Here is a 10,656-nt window from a genome sequence, read left to right as displayed (position 1 = left end):
TGTATTTGTAAAAAACATGAGAGGATGGTAAAAGTAGGAGAGTAGGGATGAAAAGGGGGAAGAAGAACAGGAAAGAAGACCACCAGTAAGGCATCCACGAGCAGACCACCAAGGAAAAGAGGAAGAAGAACGAGAGAGGAGAGCATGCCAAATCTAATGCATGCCTGCCATCTAAGAACCCAAACAGAGGTTAAGGTTGTGATAGCTTCATGGGAAGCGGAGCTAAATGCCAACGTGGAAAACGAAGAACTCTCAATAATAGATTGGGAGCACATAATTCAGGATTTGAGACATACCTGTGGTCACCAAACATTATTCAGGCAGACCATACAACAATATTGGGCAATGGAAAATCTTCTGGCTAAGGAAATGATAACTTATAAGGACAGAGAAGAGATAGAAGGGGACATGCAAGAAGAACCAAGCTTAAAAGATCTCCAAAAGGAGCTCCAATCAATACAAGTGCAGTAATATCACCAAAACCTAATCTTAAAGAGAATGGAAAAGCAGATTCAGACACTATTGCAGAGTGAGGTGCTCGAGTCAAGTGCAAAAGATCCAGTTCCAATAGATTCATCAGATGAATGAAACAGAGATAATGTTAGTTATTTTTTTGTTATGATGTCGAATAGCATTTACTTTTCAAGTATTAAGTATATAGTAAACAAAGCAGCAAACGTAGCCTAGATTATAAGAATTAAAATGTTTAAATTTTGGACAACCTTTGATGTCGACCAGTGGCCAACAAACCTAGTTTTCTTCGGGTAGGTTGAGGCCACCAGGTATATTTTGATAGACATATATTACTACATGTTTATGGAAAATTAATAGAAAAAATAAGAACTACCAAGCTTACAAAAAAAAAAATTAAAATTGTTAACACAATTCAATTTTACATCCTTGTGAAGATAATAGGGACATGATTATGGGTTCACCCTCGATGGAAACATTATGGACCCTTATCTTAAACATGAACAATTTTTTAATATTCTCTTAAGATGCTGCAATGAAGACATTAGTAGTGTGCCCATTAGAAGACTTCAAAAATATCCCAAAGGTGATCATTCAAGATAATCAAACATTCATGAAAAATATACAAAAATAATTTGACAAGGTTGTATTTTTTTGTATTAAGAATCATAGTTAAAGATTGATTGCACAAATTAAGAGGTTAAAAAGTGAAACAAAAAAGTCATAAGAAGAAATACTAGAGCAATTTATCATCAAGGAATTAGTGACTGATAAATAAATAATTTATGAATTATGAAAAGTCTTTCGGTAGAAATAAAATAACAGAGTTTTTTGGTCGACACTGTTAGGACTCCAAATTGACCATTTTTGACCTTGTAGTTTTGCTATAATATTACCCTTTTTCAGTTCATAAGTTGAAAGCTTTGATTATATAATGACCCAATCATTCCAAGGTATGAAGTAACTCTCCGCATTACTATATGTTTAATTATTCATTACATATTCATGTTATCTTTATAATTATCTTTGGAGAAGTTAACCAAGTTGCTAAATAACTGCTGAACTGTCTAAAGTCTGCAGAAATTATAATTCGTAGTTGCTGCAACACCAGAAACAGCAACTACGCAGTTGCTGCAACACCAGAAATAGCAACTACGCAGTTGCTGCAACACCAGCAACAACAACTATCTAAAGCAGGGAAAACGTTACACCGAAAAAGACAAACAACAACTATCAGAAGTTCGGCCGAGTTCCATGCTGACACAACACGACCAACAACTGTCTAGAAAAGGTAAAACACGGTTACAGTTGCTAAAACACCAGGAACAGCATGAGTTTACTAAATCAGCAACAATGAAGCGACAAAGGACAGTACGAGGATTCCAAGAAGACGGTTGAAGTTTGTTTACCAGTTGTGTAACAGTAAGAGACCAAGAAGAAATACATAGTCACATTGTTGTAACGGCATCCTGTAACAAGGATGGATTTCTTATTTTTGACAAAAAGGTTTAACTGAATCAACTATGACGGTCTATTGTAATAGATGTCTCCTCTTTATATCTACAGTAGAAAGGGGGGGGGGGAAGAAAACAAGTTGTAATGGAAATTTTGAAAGACAAACAGCAAGTCTGATTTATTATTGTAACTGGACATTTTGGAAGATGAATAGAAGATTGTTCTGAGCACCTAATCTAGCATTTGTGTTCTGGGGAATCTTGTGAGAGGAACAGGGCCCACCTTCTTCACAAGATTCACCCATTTATTTCTTGTCAGTTTGTAAGTGTGTTTGATAATTTCCTTTTTGCTGGTACTCTGTTTGGATTCTGTAGCATTACCTCTGATAATTTCCTTTTTGCTGGTACTCTGTTTTGTTAATCGCTTGATACTGTAAAAGAATACTTCACCGGTGAATTAGAATTGCTGTGTGTATTAACAATCTGGTTACAGGGGCAGGTGCTGAACATCCTTACCCTGAGGATAGGGTCCTGGTCCTCTGCTAACAGAGCAGCCATTACTTCTCTTTTCAGATTTGTATTCTTAGTTAACTGCTTTCATTTTATCTTTGCAATATACTGTTATAACATAGAGTAAGGAGTTTTGACAGAAACAGAATCGTGTATACTACAACTTTTAATGCTTTTAGAATTAAGTACATACAGTACGCGGTCACCTTTGAAATAAAAGGACTTTCCCAAGTTAACAAATTAATGTGGTACTTGACTGTTTAATCAATCAACAATTCAACTAGCCAACATTTTGGCGCCGTTGCCGGGGAAGGCGACTAGAGATCTTTAAAAGCATTAATGATTTCTCTCTAAGAATAACAGGTGCATGAGAGGACGCAGGAAACCTAATTTCACAGGCGACAAAGGCGGAGGAGGAAGAAAAACCTTTATTGACGAAATTATCTCTAAGGCTGAGACATCACAGAGGACGAGTTCCCGGAGACCTCAGATCCAGCATTCCTCACAAACAGATCGACAGACGGAGGAAGTACTAGGACCTGAAAGGAAGCTGGAAGTACCAGAATACACTGAGGAACCGGTAGAAGAACCTGAAGATACAGAAGATAAAGCAAGCGATTCGGGAAAAAGACCAATGGAGGATAACAGAGCAGAAGGAAGGGGGGAAAACTCACTCTCTACCCTAGAGTTCCCTATTGGGGAGCTCCCAAGAGGAGCAACCCCTATGAAGAACATTCCACTTTCAGCATTACCCAACTTTCATGGGTTATCCTCTGAAGACCTAGATGAATTCCTCTTTGAATTCGATATACTATGTAGGAGTTATGATTATGTGAGCCCTAATCAGAAACTAAAATTGTTTCCAGCAACACTGAAAGGGAATGCGTTAAGGTGGTTTATGAGCTTAGGAGCTCAGGCAATCACTACCTGGGATCAGATGAAAGAAAGCTTTCTGGCCAAATATCAGGATTTTTGCCGAACAAGAGAAAGGAAGGAAGAATTGTTTAAAATGGTTCAGAAGGAGGACGAGAATTTGGAGGACTTTGTGGAAAGACTGCAGTATAATCTGCAGCGGTCTGACCACCCTACCATGAGTAAAGATATTCTGAAAACAATATTGCTGAAAGGGGTACGAGATGACTGCTTGGACATGTTGAATATGCTGGGAAAAGGGGACATTTCCAAAGAACCATTTGATGAAATTATCAACCTCTGCATGAGATGTTCAAGAGGAGCAGTAAGCAGATCAAAAAGCAAGGACAATGTATATTCAAGAGTCCAGAAGTCAGCAAGTGGAGGAGCAACAAGGGCTGAAATACGTAATTTGTTGGAAGAATTTAAAACTGAGATGTTAAGCTCCTTTGCTTCACAAATTGATGCTCTACAGGTAAAAAAAAAACAGGCAGAAGCAGAAGCTTCCCTAGCTATTTTTTGTTCTAAATGCAGAGAAAAGCACCCACTCAGGGAATGCCCACTAGATAAGATACCAATCTGCACGATCTGTGAAAAGGACCATGAGACCCAGAAATGCCCCTCTCTTCCGGGAATAAAAGCAGCATTGCAGTCAACCGAAGAAGAGGCTGAAGCAGTGTACCTAATGACACAGAGGAGGCAATGGCCACAAAGACAAGGTATGAATTCTAACACAGCATTTAATCATTGGAATAATCATTCTCCTTTTAAAACAAATTACCCACCCATGAACCAAATGTAGTACCCACCCTTTAATACGATGAATTTTCTACCCATGCAGCAACCAAGTCTTCCTTTTCCTGATCCTACCATATGGAATCCTTGGGCTCCCCAGCAATCGTATTTTAATCAATGGAATCCAAACTGGGCAGCCCAGCAGATGCCATTTCCTCAGCATCAACAGTCTCTTTCCTTACCATCCAATACTCCTCCGAATAACCAAGCAATTAGACCACAGCTACCTGTGTAACCCAACCCCAACCCAAATAATAATAAAGCCCTGCAAGCAATTGATATTCAAAATCAGCCTGTCTCCCCCATGCAATGTAACGATATCCATCTTCGCTCAGGGAGAGTTGTTGAACCAATCATTGATGACATTACTGACTCTGATAAAGAGGAAGTTGGAAAAGAAAAACCAGCTAACAATAATGCTGAAACAGTCGAATCAGCATCTAACAATAATACTCAAACAGCAGATCCGCCATTCCCTGAACGTCTGGCTCTCACCAAAACACTTAAGCAACCTGCTTTTAACCTTTTAGGCAAACTACAGAATTTATACATTAAAATTCCATTGTTGCAAGTGTTAAGAGATGTTCCCACTTATGCTAGGACTGTTAGAGATATTTGCATAAAGAAACCTGGAAGAAAAACTAAGGACCCCCTCACAGTTCATGTGATGGGTGAGCTGACTACTTTAATGACAGAAAAAGATCCTCCTATGAAATATGGTGACCCTGGTCACCCTACAGTAACAGTTCAGGTTGGAAAAACTTTTGTCTCTAAAGTTCTAGTAGATTTAGGTGTTGCAATAAACATTATGACACTTGAAACAACACAATTGCTGCAGTTAAAAAACTTTATTAGGGAAACTCCAACCATCCTAGAGTTGGCTGATCGCTCTACAATTAAACCTGAAGGAGTCATTGAAGATCTAATAATTTCTGTAGAATCCTGGAATTACCCAGCTGATTTTGTGGTGTTACAAACTGAAACAAAGTTGGGGGGTCATCCACTGATTCTAGGAAGACCTTGGCTAGCTACAGCGGATGCTTTCATCAGCTGTAGATTAGGATCAATGACCATCTATAATGGGCAGGAAACCAAACAGCTTACCCTTTATCCTCATGCTACACCCATGATTAATAATGACAATTCTGTATGGATAGATTATGACGATGAAGAAACCCAACCTATCTTGACTATAGGACAAGCTTTAACTTTCAAAGACTCTACCGAAGATGAATTAATCAGCAGCTTCATTTCTGAACCTTCTTCGGTCAGCCCAGAAATGTATAATCACTTCACTGCAATCTCGAAATCTGAATCTCAGCAGAACCTGAAAGCTAAAAATTTATCTCAGACAATAGTAGGCAGCCCCTCCAAAAGTACAACAATAGAAATTGAGCCTGGCAAAACATTAAATATAAATCCTAACTTAACTAATAATGAAAAACAGTAGTTAATAAAGTTACAACGGGAAAATAAAGAAGCATTTGCATGGGACTATACAGACATGAAGGGGATCTCTCCTGAGCTATGCACCCATCACATTTATATTAAAGAAGGATCCCGGCCAGTCTGTCAACCCCAGCGGCGGATGAATCCCAACCTAAGGGAAATTGTGAAGGAGGAACTTCAAAAACTGTTGAATGCAGGATTTATATACCCTATATCTGATAGTGAGTGGGTTTCCCCACTTGTAATTGTACCCAAGAAAAATGGAAAATGGAGAGTATGTGTGGATTACAGAGCTTTGAATAAAGCCACCCAGAAAGACCATTTCCCTTTACCATTCATTGATCAGGTATTAGATAATTTGGCAGGTAAGAAATTCTTTTCATTTTTGGACGGATTTAGTGGATATAATCAGATTAAGATTGCACCCCAAGACCAAGACAAGACCACGTTTACTAGCCCATGGGGGACCTTTTCTTACAAGGTTCTTCCATTTGGGCTATGTAATGCTCCAACAACATTTCAAAGAGCAGTGATAGGGATCTTTTCTGATATGCTAAATGATTCCTTAGAAATATTTATGGATGACTTTACTCCTTATGGAGTGACTTTTGAGGATGCACTGCAGAATCTTGAAAAAGTACTTAAGCGATGTGTATAAGCACACCTTGCCTTAAGCACTGAAAAATGTCATATGATGATGAATCAAGGTATTGTATTGGGTCACTTCATCTCATTCCTAGGAATTCAAGTCGATCCAGCCAAAATACAGGTAATTCAAACCCTCCCTATCCCCAAAACACAAACTGATGTAAGAAGCTTTTTAGGACATGCTGGATACTATAGAAGATTTATTAAGAATTTTTCCAAAATAGATTCTCCTCTATTTGTGTTATTAACAAAAAATGCTGAATTTAAGTGGACTGATGATTGTGAAAAAGCATTTAATGAACTTAAACATCAGTTGTCTACAGCTCCCATTTTGAGAGGACCTGATTGGGCACTACCCTTCCATATATCCTCTGATGCCTCAGATACTGCAATTGGAGCTGTCTTGGGCCAGGAAGAAAATAGTCTTCCCTATGCCATTTATTTTATCAGTAAGAATATGACACTAGCTGAACTGAATTATACAGTCACTGAGAAGGAATTCCTAGCAGTCATTATGCTATCAATAAATTTCGACATTATATTACTGGCTACACCCACTTTTGTGCATACTGATCACTCGGCCATTAAATATTTAATGAATAAATCAGTTACAAATGCCCGAGTCACCAGATGGTTATTATTATTACAAGAATTTGACATCACAATTGTAGATAGGCCAGGAAAAGAAAATGTAGTTGCTGATTTCCTTTCTCGGTTAAAAACTGATGAAAACATTCCAGTAGATGATGCTTTTCCTGATGAATATTTATTTGCAGTATCTGCTCACTCACCTTGGTATGTAGACATTGTCAACTATTTAGTTGCAGGAAAATTACCGTCGCACCTATCACACAGGGAAAAAAGAAAGATCATCCAGCAAAGTGCTAGGTACAGCTGGATAAGCGGGTGTCTTTTCCACACAGGAATCGATCAGGAAATCCGGAGATGCATTGGTGAAGATGAAATTTACGATGTATTAAAAGCTTGTCATGATGGCCCTTGTGGAGGGCATTTTGCAGACAAAAGAACAACACACAAGGTACTCAGAATGGGTTATTATTGGCCCTCACTCTTTAAAGATGCAAGGAAATATGTGAAGGCCTGCAATAGCTGTCAAAGAATGGGCCAGCCTAATCACAGGGATGAAATGCCACTCAATCCCCAGGTAATTCTTGAACCTTTTGAGAAATGGGCATTAGATTTTATAGGTCCCATTAATCCCCCATCCAATCAAAGAGTGTACATATTAGTATACACAGATTATATGACTAAATGGGTAGAAGCTAAGGCACTCCTTAAAGCTAATGAAGAAGCAATACTAACATTTTTATTTGAAGAGATCTTTGTTAGGTTTGGATTGCCTAGAGAACTAGTCACAGATGGAGGACCTCCTTTCAACTCTCATGGCTTCAAAAATACGCTTCAGAAATATCATATTAAGCACAAAATGACTACACCTTATCACCCCCAGGCAAATGGGCAGGTAGAAAGCACCAATAAAGTCATAGAAGCCATCCTGACAAAAACAATAAAGGAGAATAGAAGGGACTGGTTTCAAAGGTTGCCCGAGGCATTATGGGCCTATAGAACTACTTGGAGGAATACTACGGGCTTTTCACCTTATGAATTAGTTTTTGGAAAAAATGTTGTTTTCCTTGTAGAGTTTGAAATCAAAACTTTAAGAACTGCTTTAGCTGTTAACCTCGACTTGACTGATGCACAGACAGCCAGGTTGCAGCAGCTTCAAGAATTGGACGAGAAGAGACTAGATGCCATCCATCAAACAACCATGATACAGCAACAAAGAAGCAGGTGGCATGACAGAACCATCAAGCAAAAGCAGTTCCAGAAAGGTAACTGGGCTCTACTCTATGACTCCCGTTTCGAGAATTTCCAAGGTAAGTTAAGAACAAGGTGGTTAGGGCCTTATGAAGTGGATGTTGTTTTTCCAAATGGGACAGTTAGACTTTTAACGATTGATGATAGCAGAACACCACTACTAGTGAATAGGTATCGACTCCGTTTATATCACCGGCCTGTTTCTAAAGAAGATTTTAAAGCCACTTGCATGGCAATTAAACACTATGCTTCCCTAGGGGAACTTGCTGTCCCTCAAGGCACTTAAGTTTCTATTTATTTATGCATTTTTTTTTTAGATTAGATATTCTTTTCAACTAATAATCCCTGCCAAGGGTTGCCATATTACATTTCAGTATTTTGCATATTTTAGCTTTGGAAAATAGCTGTAAACAAAAGCTTCAAAGGAATCACTTTGCGGACTTGGGAACCCCGTTACTGCAACACCATTTCCCATTGCTGCAACACCATTTCCCATTGCTGCAACACCATTTCTCGTTGCTGCAACACCATTTCCCGTTGCTGCAACACCACTTCCCGTTGCTGCAACACCTTTTCCCGTTGATGTAACATCATTTCCAGTGGCTGCAACACCAATCCCCGTTGTTGTAACACCACTTCCCGACCCCGTAATACCTTTTTCAGTATTTCTCTCATTTATAAAAGCACCAGTTTTTCCACTTCAGCTCCCAAAGAAACGAATTTTTATAAAACATACCATTTCCTACCAAAAGAACCAGCCATACACTATGATGATTACAATTCTCCACTATTACTTCCCGTCATTACTAAAAAAATCGTCGGTATTCTCATACTTTTAGACCCGCTTTAATCATTATGGATCCAGCAAAAGATAAGACAAGACTTTTCGACGCAGCAACCAAAAAGGTAAAACATAAAGGTACGCATGATTATGTATGGACATTAAATAATAGTTAATGTGGAGACGTTGATAGGACTACCGAATAATTGTACTTCCAATCATATCACTTACGCGTAGCTTTGGGGGGGGGGATTACCAAAGCGCTCTCATAATTGTATAGCACGCCAACTGCCGCCGCCCTTAACTCTCCCGGTAATATGTAAAAGTCATCTCATCACGGCATGTTACCATTTGCAACGATTTACTCTGGACTGAACTCGGAAGCTCGGCTCTGAACTGAGAATTTTCACTGAAACAACAGCTATGGGAGGAAATCTCATCACATACGAACCTGACACAACAGCACTTCTTGAGCTCTATCCCAAGGTTTATCAAATCTTCCTGCAAGCTGGATGGCTAGATTATTTTAGGAGACTTCCAGACTTCGACGCACAACAAGTCCTCGAGTTTGCATGCAATTTAACAGAGGGGTTTTCTGTCATTCAGGGAATTCAAATTCCAGTCACGGAGGAAGTCATAGCCCAAGTTACCGGGCTACTAGCTAATGGCACACGGTGGTTCAGTAGGAAGCACTTGATCCTCAATGCGCAGCAGGATTTTCTTCAACCAGGCGAGCAGGTGGAACCCAAGGGAAGAGGCATAGCACTTCAATCATTGCCTCAACCGTGGTTGAAAGTTGTTGAATTTGTAAAGCAATACCTGGCGTGCGAAGGCCGGTACCAGGTAATTTACCAGCACGATTTTGTCTTGTTGAATCACTTGAGGCATGGTCAGTTGATAAATATGCCATATTATCTATTGGGATGTCTTAAAAATATGTCACGTTACACTATCAATGCAAAGCGTCCGCTCCTTTCCTTGAAACACCACTGTCTAGCTCAATTATTGATAAATAAGGGCCTTGCCTTAAATAACCCCCCTCCCCTCATAAATCCCCACCAAGAGGCAGAAATCCCTCAACCAGAACAAGAAATTCCTCATCAGGAAGAGGAAATTCCTCACCAAGCTGAGGAAATACCTCAGCAAGATGAAGAAATCCCTCAGCAAATAGAGAATATTCTAGAGCAAATTCCCAAAGAAATCCTCCGGCAAACGCCCCCACAAGTTGCCGAAAATGTACAATCAGCAGTAGAAATACCGAGGGAAACAACTCCATCTCCCAATAAAACCGACCCATCCGTTCCTATACTTGGTATTTCTACCGATGACTCAGATGATAACATCCCTATTACCCTTCTCAAACGAAAAATACAGCAGAAAAAGGAAACCCCACCAAAAACAAGAAGAACTAGGGCTTCGGCTAAAGCAGCTGCTTTTTCCACCACTGCCCCTATTTTAAAGAAAGCTAGCCTGAAAAGAAAAATTTCTGAATTCCTTGCTTCTCTACCCAAGCAAAGGACTCGGTCGTCTGTAAAAGCTGAATCCCCTAGCCACACTCTCCCCAGCTCCCCACCCATCATATTAAAACCCCGTACTCCCACCAGCCCTGGAAATTCCTCTCCCTCACCCTCTGGGGCTGAGATGCAGAGTGTTCACAGTGTCGTGACATTATCTTTTGAGGCAGCTGTCACACAAGAACCAGCTGCCGACACCCAAGGTAATATTGATCAAGTGGCTGCAACACAAGAAACAACCACTACCCCACCAGGTGACACACAAGAACCACTTGTTGGGGGT

The sequence above is a fragment of the Pinus tabuliformis genome, chromosome 8, assembly GCF_031772625.1.
Source record: "Pinus tabuliformis cultivar Carrire ecotype Pingquan chromosome 8, CPIR1, whole genome shotgun sequence".
Lineage (NCBI taxonomy): Eukaryota > Viridiplantae > Streptophyta > Pinopsida > Pinales > Pinaceae > Pinus > Pinus tabuliformis.
The sequence above is the reverse complement of the archived record's forward strand: the minus strand, read 5'-3'. Positions refer to the sequence as shown.